Source organism: Protopterus annectens, chromosome 7.part0 (genome assembly GCF_019279795.1).
Source record: "Protopterus annectens isolate FY-2018-M chromosome 7.part0, PAN1.0, whole genome shotgun sequence".
NCBI classification, from domain to species: domain Eukaryota; kingdom Metazoa; phylum Chordata; order Ceratodontiformes; family Protopteridae; genus Protopterus; species Protopterus annectens.
The window spans coordinates 1734290093-1734305201 of record NC_056739.1 but is presented as its reverse complement, the minus strand read 5'-3'; the positions used below and the strand labels follow the sequence as shown (position 1 = coordinate 1734305201).

General features: G+C 39.9%; 1 protein-coding gene across 2 annotated transcripts in view; it reads right to left on the bottom strand.

Moving 5' to 3' along the window:
- The window catches only part of UNC45A (unc-45 myosin chaperone A), a 1636854-nt gene that overhangs the window by 1542705 nt on the left and 79040 nt on the right, over positions 1–15109 (bottom strand). The window contains exon 1 of one of the 2 annotated variants that reach the window (XM_044078272.1): positions 12984–13001. The exons of the other annotated variant lie outside the window; for it this stretch is intronic. The gene's annotated coding sequence lies outside the window, so the exon portion shown is untranslated. Of the gene's footprint in view, positions 1–12983; positions 13002–15109 lie in introns of those variants that run through there. 2 annotated transcript variants of the gene reach the window in all.

The following is a 15109-nucleotide window of genomic DNA, read 5'->3' as shown; positions in this document are numbered from 1 at the left end:
AGGGGAGAGAGAACGGCTAGTGGTCTATAGTTGGATTTGTTTTTTGAGGGGCCTGCTTTATGAAGTGGAATGACATGGGATATTTTCCAAAGGAGAGGTGCATACTGTTCAGAGATAGAATGGTTGATTAGAATAGATGTAGGGTATGCAATAGATGTGACAGCTAGTTTTAGCAAGTCTGCAGGTAGTTGGTCAGAGGCAAGAGTACATGGTTTTACCTTAGATAGTAGGTTTTGTATGTGACTTGTTTGAATGGGTTCAAATTTGAAAAAGGTAGGCGGTTGAGTAGTAGGAGTGGGTATGGAAAGAGGAGACTTAGTAGGTTTGTTTAGCAATGAGGTTATTGAGGTAATAAAATGGGAATTGAATTGGGTGGCTATAGAGTCTGTAGTATTAGTAGGACACACCTTAGACACCTCCTCCTAGTTAAGACCATATCCCACCTTGCTTTCACTTCCATTATCATGTCTCCTTACTCCATCACACTTTATTCAACCGTTAAACACTTACCAACAAGTACACATCCATCTCATTCTTACCATCCTCACTGGCTGCCTACTACACCATGCTCATCCTTCATTGTGTAGCACTATTCACTCTTAGCACTTTGTCCTACCTTACACCCTATCACGCAAACTTAAGTTACACCCAGCACATACTTCCATCACCCATATAATCCATTCAAAGTTAAACCAATTACATTTGCTATTAACACAGCTATCTACAACTACACAGCTTTAGATCTCGCTCCCGTCAAATGGTTCCCCCAATATACTACCCTATAGGCAACCGTACATTACAATAAACCAATACTGTAATACCTAAAGAACAACTACTTAACAGCCATCCTACTCAGTCTTAGTGGAGACATTCACCCCAACCCCACACCCTCACCCTTTCAGGACAACACTAACAGTGTTCAAAACCATTCTCTTAATATCCACAGAAAAAGTAATGATCTACTCATAATAAACTTAAACATAAGAAGCATTTAAAAAAAATACAGGAACTTCATGCAAGCCTCTCTATACTCCCCTGACATAGTCCTTCTGACAGAAACCTGGCTCAAACCAGACATTCTTGATAATGAAAAATCTTCCCACTGGCTATAGCATTCTCAGGCAAGATAGGGAAAAAAGGGGTGGTGGTATAGCCCTGCTCTTCAAAAATCATCTTACACTAGAGAGGGTTAACCTTAACCCCCCTAATATCTCCAACTTAGAAATACTGTTGGCTAAAATAAAACTCAACCAAAATAAAAATATCAACATCATAGGTACCTATATCCCCCCTGCCAACAACATAGACAAACTTGAAATCATCCTACAATGGTCCTCCAATAACCTCCCAGAAGAGACCATTATACTAGGGGACTTTAATATTAACTGCAACTCCTACAACTATGACCACGCTACCACCCATATCAACTTCTATGGCTTTACCCAATTAATGCAAATCACAACAAGGTTTGATAAAACTACTAAAACAGAAACTACCCTGGACTGGATTCTCACCATCTACTCCACACTTTCATATAGTTCTGGTACCCTCCCTGATTCACTCATTGACTACCTCCCAATATACATTATTCGTCATCAGGCAAATCCTACAAAAAAATCTACTCACTAAATTCACAACACCAAAAATTTCAGGCCTCAAGATTTCATAATATCCCTTAAGCTCTGCAACTGGAAACCCCTCAAATCTTTATCCCGGGACAGTGCAATTGACTAATTTAACACCACATTTTTAAATATATTAAATAACATGGCCCTTATCAGGAGAATACTAGCAAAATCTAATTACTCTCCTTGGCTTACTAAACAGACAAAATCACTCCTAAAAGAAAGGAATAAAGCGTGGCATGAATGGACCCACAAAAAATCAGTAGTTACTCACCAGACGTATTTCCAGCTAAGAAACAAAGCCAAAACCCAAATAAGACTTTATAAGAATTACTATACTAACTTACAAGCTAAATACCAAAATGATCCTCAAAAATTTGGGACCATTTTAAATAGAATAGTACAACCAGGTCAAACTAAGACTAAATGAAGTTTTTTCTGCATATATAATGCAGCATGGACATTTGTAAGATGCTTGGTAATTATATATTAGGTTGATAAGTTCATAGGTAAGTTCTAGGTATGCAGTTCAAAAGACCATTGAGAAGCATAGCCAGCTAAGCCTGAGCACTGTCAAGTGAGTTGAGCTCCATGGTCAAGAAGCACCATGCTTTATACCCCATAGATGATTTATGAAGTCCCAGCTAGTCATCCAGAATATTACTGACTATAGACAATGTGTAGTATTGCTTGGGATAGAAATCTGTTGTGCCAGACATGTTCTATTATGCACCTATAAAAGATTACCATCTTTGTTATGGGTGTTCATGGTGGTGTGTGTTTTACATAGCTGTAAGAGGTCAAGCAGGGTGGAATGGACCATGTACCCTATTGACAGACAGTACTCTGCCTGCTGAAGAATAGCATACATAGCAAAAACAGCACTTATTAAAAATGCCAGTTGAACCCTTGATATAAGTATCACCATGAATAGTATGTAACGTTAAGGATTATGGACGGATGTACAGCTCAGCAAACTTTCCGGCCTCTGCGTAAATATCATAATTTGGGCTTTAACACAAATTTTACATTTTATACTTTTAGTACCACAATAAATCGCAGGTAATGTTAGCATGTTCCAGAAGGTGATGTATAAAACAGGTTTCCATTCACATGGAAGAGCACCAGAAAGGTTCCAGGTTGTCAAACATGCAGGAAGCTGTGGTCAGCAAAAGGTAATGTTAGACGGTGTAATGCTTGTCTTAGAGGTTACACCCCATTTTTTTTACATAAGACAACAATGTTAGGAGTGGTAGAAGAGGTTATTTTTCAGCTGTGTTTCATAAGTGTTGTACTTCCATCTTCCAAATTTCTTGATGTTCTCTCATGATGTCCTTGCCCACTGCACATGAGAAGCTGCCAGTATGCTAAATGAACGTGGAATATAACTGAGGATGTGGCATATATTTGAGGTCCAAGGTTCATCACACAACTGTTTTCTGCAATATAGCACTCACTTGAAAGGTGGGTAAGCAGCATACCCTGCTTATGGCAGAAAACTGCTCCTCCTTAAGTACCAGTCTATGATGAAACTGTGTGAGTGAGCTTCTGTGTTGTAGGCCCAGAGTTTGGTAATGTTGTAGGCATTGTACTACATTCCATTCTGTGGCCCCTGAGACTGGAGACAACCACTGGTTCTTCACCTCCTGATCAGTCAGAAGATGCTCCTATTTATCCTTATAATATTCTTATTTTCACCAGCTAAATGCTCCACATAGGGGTGATAAACAACAGGCTATGAAAAAGAACTTGTTGTATTACTGATGACATACATTTTGGAACCTGTCCCATAAGGCTCGCACCACCTCCCCATGCCGTTCTGAAACCAGCTGATAGCTTGCCATGTGTAATGCTGCCTTCAACTTGTTTTGATCAGCCTCTAACAGTAGCAGGGTGTGTGCCCTCCATTGTTTCACTGCTTTGAGCCATAAAACTGGACAACCTCGCATCTTCATATTGTCTCTAAACTGCTGCAGTACCCTTTTGTAAGCCACCAAATTACCTGTGCTGAGGGTGTTTTTTATCTGTTATTCTCATATGTCCACAGATACTGTGAATGAATTTGCACCCACACTGGTACTGGTGCTGTTTCCAGTGCCACTCTCTTGAATGGAGCCCATTGTGAAAACAACATAGTGTAGAGTGTCCAATTATTCTTCACCTCACCCTTTTTGCTGATTGCTCCCTGCCTGAACTATACATATGTTGTCTGAGAGTTGGGAGTACCTTGTTTGCCTTCTGTTTGTATATCCAGGAAGAATTCCAACTTTGTAATGGCATGATAATGTCTGCATGTAATTACTCTTGGCCACCTGCTGCTGAGCTTGTACCCTCCTATGTACATGTAATTACTCTTGGCCACCTGCTGCTGAGCTTGGCTTCCTCCTATGTACCCCCCACTAATGTCTACATATAATTACTCTTGGCCACCTGCTGCTGAGCTTGTACCCTCCTATGTACCTCCCCCCAAATAATGTCTACATGTAATTACTCTTGGCCACCTGCTGCTGAGCTTGGCTTCCTCCTATGTACTCCCCCCACTAATGTCTACATGTAATTACTCTTGGCCACCTGCTGCTGAGCTTGGCTTCCTCCTATGTACCCCCACTAATGTCTACATGTAATTACTCTTGGCCACCTGCTGCTGAGCTTGGCTTCCTCCTATGTACCCCCCACTAATGTCTACATGTAATTACTCTTGGCCACCTGCTGCTGAGCTTGGCTTCCTCCTGTGTACCCCCTCCCACTAATGTCTACATATAATTACTCTTGGCCACCTGCTGCTGACCTCTTACCCTCCTATGTACCCCCCCACTAATGTCTACCTGTAATTACTCTTGGCCATTTGCTGCTGAGCTTGGCTTCCTCCTATGTACCCCCACACTAATGTCTACATGTAATTACTCTTGGCCACCTGCTGCTGAGCTTGTACCCTCCTATGTACCCCCACTAATGTCTACATGTAATTACTCTTGGTCACCTGCTGCTGAGCTTGCACCCTCCTATGTATCCCCCCATTAATGTCTACATGTAATTACTCTTGGACACCTGCTGTTGAGATAGCTTCCTCCTGTGTACCCCTAAATGTAATGTCTACATGTAATTACTCTTGGCCACCTGTTGCTGAGCTTGTACCCTCCTATGTACCCCCCCCACTAATGTCTACATGTAGTTACTCTTGGCCACCTGCTGCTGAGCTTGTACCCTCCTATGTACCCCCCCCACTAATGTCTACATGTAATTACTCTTGGCCACCTGCTGCTGAGCTTGCTTCCTCCAAAGTACCTCTCCCCACCAAATTCTTAGAGACATGGCAACAGTTATCCTGAAAAAAAATGCAGTGCAGTCTGAGAGTGTGCCAGCACACGAGTATAATTAAGATCTCTAAAAATGTAGGTGACTGAAACCAAGAATATTCATTACTTGATAAGTTCATGGGTGGTTACTAGGCTACTGCCCAAAGGTCTTTATAAGCCTAGCCATGTGTACCCAATATAATTCTAGAGAAATCGAATATAAATGATTTAGCCTAAACTCAAGATCTTAATTAGCAATGACTGCCATATCTAGGAGGGTCATAGGTGAAATCCGCAGCAAGGAATTTATGGTTCCCCATCCATCGTCCAGGCTACACATAAACAGGGTCATAGAGTGGCTGTGTATGATGTGAACTGGCAGTCTATTCCAGAGGAGTGGCAACCTTTGAGAAACATATCTGTCTCTCCAGCAGACCCTTATTATGTTGCAGCTCAGGTTAATGTCCCTGGTGCAAGTGACCATTATTCCATTTGACTTGTGGATGTGCAGCATTTGCATTAGGTTTGGATCTGAGATTGCTCTGTAGGCCAGGCACAAGTCTTCTCTAAGTAGTCCGTATGCTACTGAGTACAGTGATGGTGACTTCAATCTGTCAAGGTATGACATGTGCTGGAGACCCTGTAATTTTCTTGGGTAGAAACCTCTGAGGTCTCTCAAGTTGCTGCCGGTGCCTGGTAAGGTACATACCAAAGGGACCCTTGTACTCAGTTATTGGCCTGAAAAGGGTCGAGTATAGGGGAGGTATGACTTGTTTCGCTCTTGTGATAATGAGGTGAGCAAAGTAGAATGCCTTCCTTACCACAGTAGACACATGGTGGTCAAAGTTTAGGCTACAGTCAACTTGTGTTCCCAAGTCTCTCAGTACTGAGTTGTTATACTAGGGTATTATTATATGATGGTCTGCAGGGATATTGTTTTTAACAAAGTGGGTACTAATTCATTTTTAGCACTGAGACTGAGGCCGTGGCTTTGGCACCAACCATTGATTTGTGTAAGTCCCTCTTGAAGTATACAGACATCGTTTTGGGATTCAGTGATTGCACCTAATTTGCAGTCATCAGCAAACTTAGTCAGGCACAGCCCCTCTGTTTTTGCCTGAACTTCTGAGAAGTATATTCCAAACAACAGGTGGCCCAGCACTGACTCCTGTGGAACCCCACTGGTGACTGGTCTGCTGGTTGAATTCAAGTCTTCAGCTTTAACTGAGTGTGATCTGTCAGTGAGCCTGTTAGCAACCCACATGACAACATAAGGGTTGATATTCAATTGGAAGAGTTTATCAATGATGCCCGGAAGCGGGTCCATGTCAAAGGTCTTTGCTAAGTCAAGGTAGGTTGTATGCACATATTTGCCTTTGTTTATGGCTCTGGTGACATTTTTCAAGACGTCTACCAGGTTTAGCAGGCATGACCCATTTTTGACAAAATTCAAGCTGTATCTGTTCAAGGGTTTGGGAATCACATATGTCCTTATTTATAGTATTAATGATGATTTGTTCCATGATCTTACAGACAATGCTAGTTAAGGTTATGGGTCTGCAATTTCTGTAATTTGAGCCACACTTTTAATACTCTTTGTCAAGTGCCATATGACAAATTGGAAAAAAAAAACTTATTTGTAAAACTAGCAATAAAGGGTCAGTGACACAAATGCTGTTAGGAGCAGCTATACTGTCACCTTACTCAAAATACCTCCTGCATGTCAGTGTATGAGTGTGTGCATGTATATAGGTATATATCCACCAACACACCACACATATAGGTGTGGGTACGTGTGTATACATAAACAGAGACACAATATACGTGTGTGTGTGTGTGTGTGTGTGTGTGTGTGTGTGTGTGTGTGTGTGTGTGTGTGTGTGTGTGTGTGTGTGTGTGTGTGTGTCTGTATATATCAGTGGATATAAAACGTGTACACATCCTTGTTAAAATGCCATTTTTTGGTGATATAAAAAAATGAGACCACAATAAATCATTTCTAAACTTTTCCCATCTTTAATGTAACCTATAACCTGTACAATTCAATTGAAAAACAAACAAATCTGTTACGGGAAAAAATATAAAAAAAAAATCTATAATAAGTTGGTTGCATAAGTGTGCACACCCTTAAACTAATACTTTGTTGAAGTACCTTTTGATTGAATTACCGCATTGTCTTTTTGGGTACACACCTGCCATCAATTGAAGAGACTCTGATTAACCCCAAATAAAGTTCAGCTGTCCTAGTAGGATTTTCCTGACATTTACTTAGTTGCCCGCTACAGCAAAAACCATGATTCGCAGAGAGCTTACGAAGCATGAAAGGGATCTCATTGTTGAAAGGTATCAGTCAGGAGAAGGGTACAAAAAAATTTCCCCAGTATTGGATATGCTATGGAACACAGTGAAGACAATCAATTCTCGGCTGTAGTGCCTTCTGTGTGGAGTCTGCATGTCCTCCCCATGGTCTCGAGAATTTAAAGACATGCAGGTAGGTGTGTGTGTGAATGGGTGTGCCTTCCATGAAGGTTGGGCATTGGGCTGGCACCTTGGCACCGTAAAAAAAAATACTGCCAATCATTAGCGGACTGGAGTTCCGCTGTGGCAGCCCCTAACCGGGAAAAGCCGAAAAACACAACACACACACTTATGCAATCAGCTTATTGTATTTTTTTTATTTTTTTATATTTTTCCCTAATGGATTTGTTTGTCTTTCAATTGAATTGTACAGGTTATAGGTCACATTAAAGGTGGGAAAAGTTTTGAAATGATATAGTGTGGTCTCATTTTTTTATATCACAACAAAAAGGGATTTTCACATGTTCCCACAAAGTCAGCACCTATTTCCCTGTCCAGTAGGGACACAGGTGGGATCCCAGAGGTGTATTTTCTGTTTCCCATCCAGTTGTCCAGGTTCCTCTTAAAGAGAACTAGAGAGGTACTCAGCTTGACATGAGGAGGGAGTCTATCCACAGATTGGGGGGGGGTCTTTGGGTCACAAATCTATCGCACCAACAAGTTCTATTAATGTCAGAGACCCGGTTGAGGCCTTACTTGTGGGTTGCCCAAGTGGAGTTTGACTTATGAATATGCAGCAACTCCATTAAGGCTGTGTCTGAGATGGCCTTGTATGCCAGACACAGGTCACTCTGAGCAGTCTGTATGAGATTGAGTAGAGGGACAGGGCTTTTAGCCTATCAGTATAGGATAGGTGTTTGGGACCCATGACTTTCCTGGTCAGAAGCCTCTGAGGACTCTCCAGCTGCTGCACGTGCTTGGCAAGGTACATGCCGAAAAGGGCATTGTACTTGATAATGGGTCTGATAAGGAAGAAGTACAGGGATGTTATGACCTCCTTGTTCATGGATGAAATACCTTTATTTATGAGGTGGGCCATATGAAAAGCCTTGCGTACAATGGAGGCAACGTGTAAAGTTTTTTTATGGCAGGGACCACCAGATTGGCTTCCTTTTTTTGGAGGAGAGCGTCTTGGTTCTATTGGGTATGGAGAGATCCATGGATTTGTGTACATGTTCATACAGTGCATTGGTGTATGATTCAGTAGTCAAGCAACTGTTCTCCATTTGCATGGGTGCTGTGAAGTTAGCCACCTCTGTTTTTAGGAGCCCAAAGTTAGCTTTGGAGAAATTTTACATGATGGTTACCTTTGCAGGGGGTGGGCGGTGGAGGGATGTGGATATCCAAGGTGATTAGTTTGTGGTTGGATCTAACCAGGGAGCAGTTAACTATTGGTGTAGAGCAGTGGTTGTCTATATTGGTAATGACCAGGTGAAGGATGTTGCTAACTCTAGTGGGGGTAAGAACAAGCTGGTCCAGGACATTGGAATTAATGAATTCCAGGAAACGTTGGGAAACTGTATTGGTACATGAGTAGTTTTCACAGTTAATGGAGGGGTAGTTGAAGTTGCCCAGTATGAGAGTGTTAGGTTGGACCCTAATATTCTCCAGAGTGCTTAGGAACATGGAGTGTGAGTCTTGGGACAAGGTTGGGGACCTGTAGCAGGCTAGAACCAGAATCGCTGTCTTACCCAGTGTTAGTTGCACCTGAAGAATCGCTGATGCGTTATGTTGGGCTACCAGTTTGGAGGTGTGCATCCTTTATGAATATGGAAAGGCTACTGTCTTTGGAGCTTTGGTCCAAGTTCTGAGGCCAAAAGATGTGGAATAAGTTATTGCCTGGTAGTGCAGTGGTGCTTTTTGCTGCCTTGAACCAGGTTTCTGTTACAGGCCAAATGTCGATGTTCTCCATTTGAAGGAGTGCTTTGAGCGAGTGCATTTTGAGATTTAGACTTCTAGTGTTGTGCAGCATGACCTTCAGATTGCATTTGTTTGTAGCTGTTATGGTGTTAATTTGGTCTTAGGAACACCACCTAAAAAAGGCACTATAGGGGTGGCAAGAGCCTTGGCCAGTATCCAGAAGCCCAGGGGTGACAGATGCAGGCCATCTCTGGCAGAGCATCTAGGTGTGTCAGTCATGTTATACCAGGTAGACAGATACTGGATCCCCTTAGAATGACACCAGAAAGTTAGCCATTTGTTGAAATACAGTCATTTTCTGCTTGTACTGTGGCATCATTCTGGGTGATGGTAGGAGCCTGCTCAGGGCTAGGGTCATATCTGCCTGGGCTACATAATCTGAGAGCTCCTCCACGTCTCTTTTCATGTAGTCCTTGGAGGTAGATCCCCGGTCATTCACACCCACATGTACAATGACAGAGTCATATTTGTACCTGTTGTTGATGGACCTGAGTGCATGCATTATGTGGTGGATCCTGGCACCTGACAGGCAGCTGTTACTTTCTCCTTATTCACCCTAGTGAGTGGGGCATCAGTGTGTCTCACTATCCAGTCACCTATGAGTAGTGTGTTGGGCATGCTGTTTTGCCTTAGGGGCTTTGGTTGACTGGCACACTGTTTCGGAGAGTTATTTATGTGTGATTAGTGTTGTGTTGTGGTGGTCAAGTGTGTTTCTGCCTTGGAGGTCTCTGCTGTTTGGATAGATTTTTATTGAGAGCCTCTGCGAAGATGGATGTGTGGTTTGTGTTTTTATGTGAAGGCAGTGCTGGTGTGTGTTCTGGAGGGCTATGTGTTCCATGTGGTGGGTGTGGTGTGGTGCAAGTGTTGACCTTCTCCTTGTGACCAGCTATTCCGGTCTTGGCTGGAGAGTGCGTGGCTTCCAATTTGGATATATAAGTGATTCACTCACAAGTCTGAGTGTTGGGAGGTAAGAGGAGAGGGTTGTCAGTGTACATAACCTATCTTTTGACCACCACATTGCCACTGTGGTCAAGAAAGTCCTTCTATGTGGCACATCTCATTACTAAGGGTTTTGCATCCAGGAAGAAGGAGGTGATTGTTTCCCTCTATTCTTCCCTCATTAGGCCAGTCATTAAGTACAATGCCCCATTTGGCATGTACCTCACTAGATACCTGCAACAACTGGAGAGGCTGCAAAAGTAACTCACAAAGAGGACTGTAGTCCTTAAATACTTGTCCTATATGGACAGACTCAAAAAACTCCCAGCTATTCTCTGTGTCATATTGCCTACATACAGGCAATCTCTGCTTGACTTACTTAAAGCCATGTCTAATCCAGCGGGCTCTGTTAGAAATGCTACATCTAAAGAAATCCCAATCCTTCGCACCATACACTCCAGAGACCTCAACGTCATAACCACAATCAACAGAACAAGCTGGAGGGACAGGTTCATAACCAGAGACTGCCCATGCTCTGTAAAAGACTTTGCATACATGTCAAGCAGAGCACCTCACTGGCCGTCTTCAAGAGAAATCTTGATGAGTGGATGTGAAATAGAAAATTCACCCTGGGGATTACTCCAGTGGCTCTATTTGACAGAGGCACTGGGAACTAAGGTCGGATGGCACAATGCCATGGTAATCCTATGGGCAAGGCTTGTAAAGGCTCCAGAGTCATTAGCCTAGCCCAAGTTCACCAGGTTAATAGGGGAAAGCACAAGGAAATGGCCTTGATATATACAGACATAGATATAGATATATATATATATATATATATATATATATATATATATATATATATATAGATATAGATAGATATAGATATATAAACAGAGTGAGATAGACATAAAGCACATATTGAGACACACACATGAATACTTGTGGAAAATATTATTGTATCAGCAACTGGGAAAGTAGCACACAATCTGAGACACAGCAGGGGCCCCTTAGAGAAAACCAATAGAATTACAGTAGACTAGTAACCTTCCAGTGCACTTGTAAAGTAGGAATGTGCACTGCATGCGTATTGTGAATAACAAGACATGCATTATGAGATATGCAGAATATATAAAGAAGGTATAGATATTCATGGATGCTTGAATTTCAAACCAGTCAGTAAAACAGGTAGAGGCAGTTTTATTATAACCACAAGTATGCAAAGACAGATTGTTACATACATACATACATACATATGCAAATGCATACAGAAAAAGTGACTATAACCAGTCAAGATATAGGATGACCAAGGGCATGAGACTTTGGTCAAAGCATGACATTTTTAATGTGTTATAAAAAATGGACTGTGGTAGTATGCTAGTAGTGGTAATAAAAAGTATATGAGAAAAAGCATATACTGCATTTGCCTCAGCTGTGAAATGCTAGAGTGTAAACTAACTGCACTTCAGTCAAGCCTTCAACAAAGGTGTACAAGCTCAAAACATTGAAGCACAATAAATGGTAGAAACAAAGTGAAAAAAGAAAACCATGGTGAGGCAATCTGAATACTAGAAATAGTCATGGTATGATGTCTGAAGGATAACATACAGCAAGAGCTAATGAGAAAAAAAAAAACCTTTACAACAGTGCTTAGATTGTATTTCAAAAATACCTGTCATTGTTGGGAGATAAACAGGGAAGGTATATATATATATATATATATATATATATATATATATATATATATATATATATATATATATATATATATATATATATATATATATATATATATATATATATATATATATATATATATATATATATATGCATAAGCATGTTAGATTCTGGACAGTTTTTATTGCAAGCACAACCGGACAAAGCAATATTGCGCTGTAAAATGAGGAAAAATGTGTTTGATTATAAAGGTGCAGCTAGATGAATGCAGGCAACACCAACAGCAAGCCATGAGTCAAATAATTGCCAGTGCATGAAAAAAGATTTGTAGTAACAAACATGAAACAGAAATACTACTGCCTAGGCCTGAATAATTATTAGACCTAGTTTATAAAAAGAAGTACATAGTAAAGTACATAGCAATTCAGTGCTAAAGAGGCAACAGTTATGAGTGTGACAAGACAGGTTATATCTAGCTGAGTGAAATGCAGTGATTCCAGCTAACCTAATTGCCATAGATGGGGGAAGGTAAACAGAAAAGGACATACTTGAAATGTAACCTTTTCACACTTCCTCTAAGAAAGCCACCCCTGCTGACAGTTTGTGTAATCTGACCTGCAGTATGGTAAGAAGGCAGTTGGAAAACCTTCCCTCTGGGTGATCATGTGACTTACACAGTGCTAAAATGTAAACAAACTGCTCAAGCAAAAAATCTGAGCTAGTGCCCCTTTAAGTATCATGTACTAAATACGGGTAAGGATGGAACCATCAATTTCTTAAATAGCTGTAATGTTACATTTAGCCACTTGATGGCATTATTACTACTGTATGTCCTGCATTTCAACTGTGCTAGTGGGTCAAATACCATTAAAACCATGCTCTTAAAACCACCCAATTTATAAATCTACAGACATTTTACATTAAAGTAGACAACTGCTGTGAAAGCCAGCATGATGGACAGATTTTAAGACTCCAGATGTAACACAGTTTTCCAAAAAGCAGTTAACAGCATAATCTTTTTTTCTTCCAAAATGTCTATCAGGAAATATAGGTCATTTTCAGTGCAGCTCTGACAACAGAACAGAACCGTTATTAATTTAAAGATATGACTATTGGTCCAAGTATTTGTTTTAAGACTTTATTTTATATGTGGCACACAACTATGACATACCTTTAGATGCATCTTTCTCTGCCTTGAATAGTCATCCTGTAAGTACAGCCAAAGACAATAGAAAAAAATATTGAGATTAGGAAAGTATACAAACTATTTCACATAAAACTTCGTCATGACACTGAAATTATTAGTTTTTCAAAACAAAGTAATCACTGGTAAAATAAGTGTTTCACGGAAAGTACCATATATTAAAATTCTGTCAGGTGATTACAGTCATGTGTACTGTAGTGTCCTGACTTGGTATGCCAATAAAGTGACTCTTTAGTACCACTTTGCTCTTGTAATGATGTCAAATCCTGTACATGCTATTTTGCTTCTAACAGCAGCAAGAGCCAAATCTGACACAAAACCCAATACATGTGTCTATAATTTTTTATTGGCTTTACTGAACAGTCATTTATTCATAAAGTGAAAGCAATACATACAGCACAAGTCCCGTCAACAAATCAGTCCTTCTATACCCACACAACTTATTGGTCTGACGATTTATCAAAGGGTAACTACATTGCTGGGGCATCATCTCATTTATCCAGCCAACCCTTCTCCAATAAACAGTTATCTAAGTTATTAATGAAATCAATATAACAATTAACATAAATATCAGTATTCATAATTTGCACACCTAATATAACGGTGACTAAACAATGGCTTAAATTTATATACACATATCAAAACTTTGGCGTATTCAATGAAAGACAACCCCCCCCCCCCATTTAAATATAATAGCAAAGGAAGTAGGAGGCAAAACTTAATCTGTACATATGCTGTATATACCGTTTGAAAGCTCAATAAAGATGTTTTACATGTAAAAATATATACATTTGGACAGAATCCAGATATAAATGACAGTCCTGGTGTACAGAGAGATATCCTCAGCACAACAGTGCCACTGGAGAACTCTCCTTAAGGGCACCAAGCATATGTATGCAAAACAAGAGAAATCCTAAAATAGTATCTTACAAAACATCACACGTCAGAGCGTGGGAAGATGGTAAATTAAGCTCCACAATTTCTATCCAAGTCTTCACTGAAAAGCAGGAAGCAAACCACGCAAGGAATACAGATCACAAAAGAACTTCAGAGATTTAAAGTCACTTTAATAGAATTTCACGATCAACTGTATGAAATGCTGATGAGAGTACAAAGATCACCAGGACAGAAAATATTTGATTTCACACCTCATGATGGTGGTCTTACTACTGCATCATCTCCATAAACAGCAGAATGAAAATGATTATGAATTCTAACATGAGATTTCTGTTGCAAATAAAGTGCCTTCTTTATAACTTTATAAATAAAGTGAATGTTCAAGACAGAAAAGAAATTCTCCAGAGGCTCCAATCTTTAAATTCTTAAGGAAATGAAGTTACCAAAGTCTCCTTTATAACATGGCTGGAAAAGACCCTGGTCCAAAACAAGTAGCTGATAATCTAGAAAGAAACAAGCTAGACAAGAAATGACAATTGGGAATAAAATTATATATATATATATATATATATATACATATATATATATATATATATATATATATATATATACACACACACACACACATATGTATATATATATATATATATATATATATATATATATATATATATATATATATACACACACACACACACACACATATATATATATATATATATATATATATATATATATATATATGCATAAGCATGTTAGATTAGATACTGGACAGTTTTTATTGCAAGCACAACCGGACAAAGCAATATTGTGCTGTAAAATGAAGAAAACTGTGTTTGATTATAAAAGTGCAGCTAGATGAATGCAGGCAACACCAACAGCAAGCCATGAGTCAAATAATTGCCAGTGCATGAAAAAAGATTTGTAGTAACAAACATGAAATAGAAATACTACTGCCTAGGCCTGAATAATTATTAGACCTAGTTTATAAAAAGAAGTACATAGTAAAGTACATAGCAATTCAGTGCTAAAGAGGCAACAGTTATGAGTGTGACAAGACAGGTTATATCTAGCTGAGTGAAATGCAGTGATTCCAGCTAACCTAATTGCCATAGATGGGGGAAGGTAAACAGAAAAGGACATACTTGTAATGTAACCTTTTCACACTTCCTCTAAGAAAGCCACCCCTGCTGACA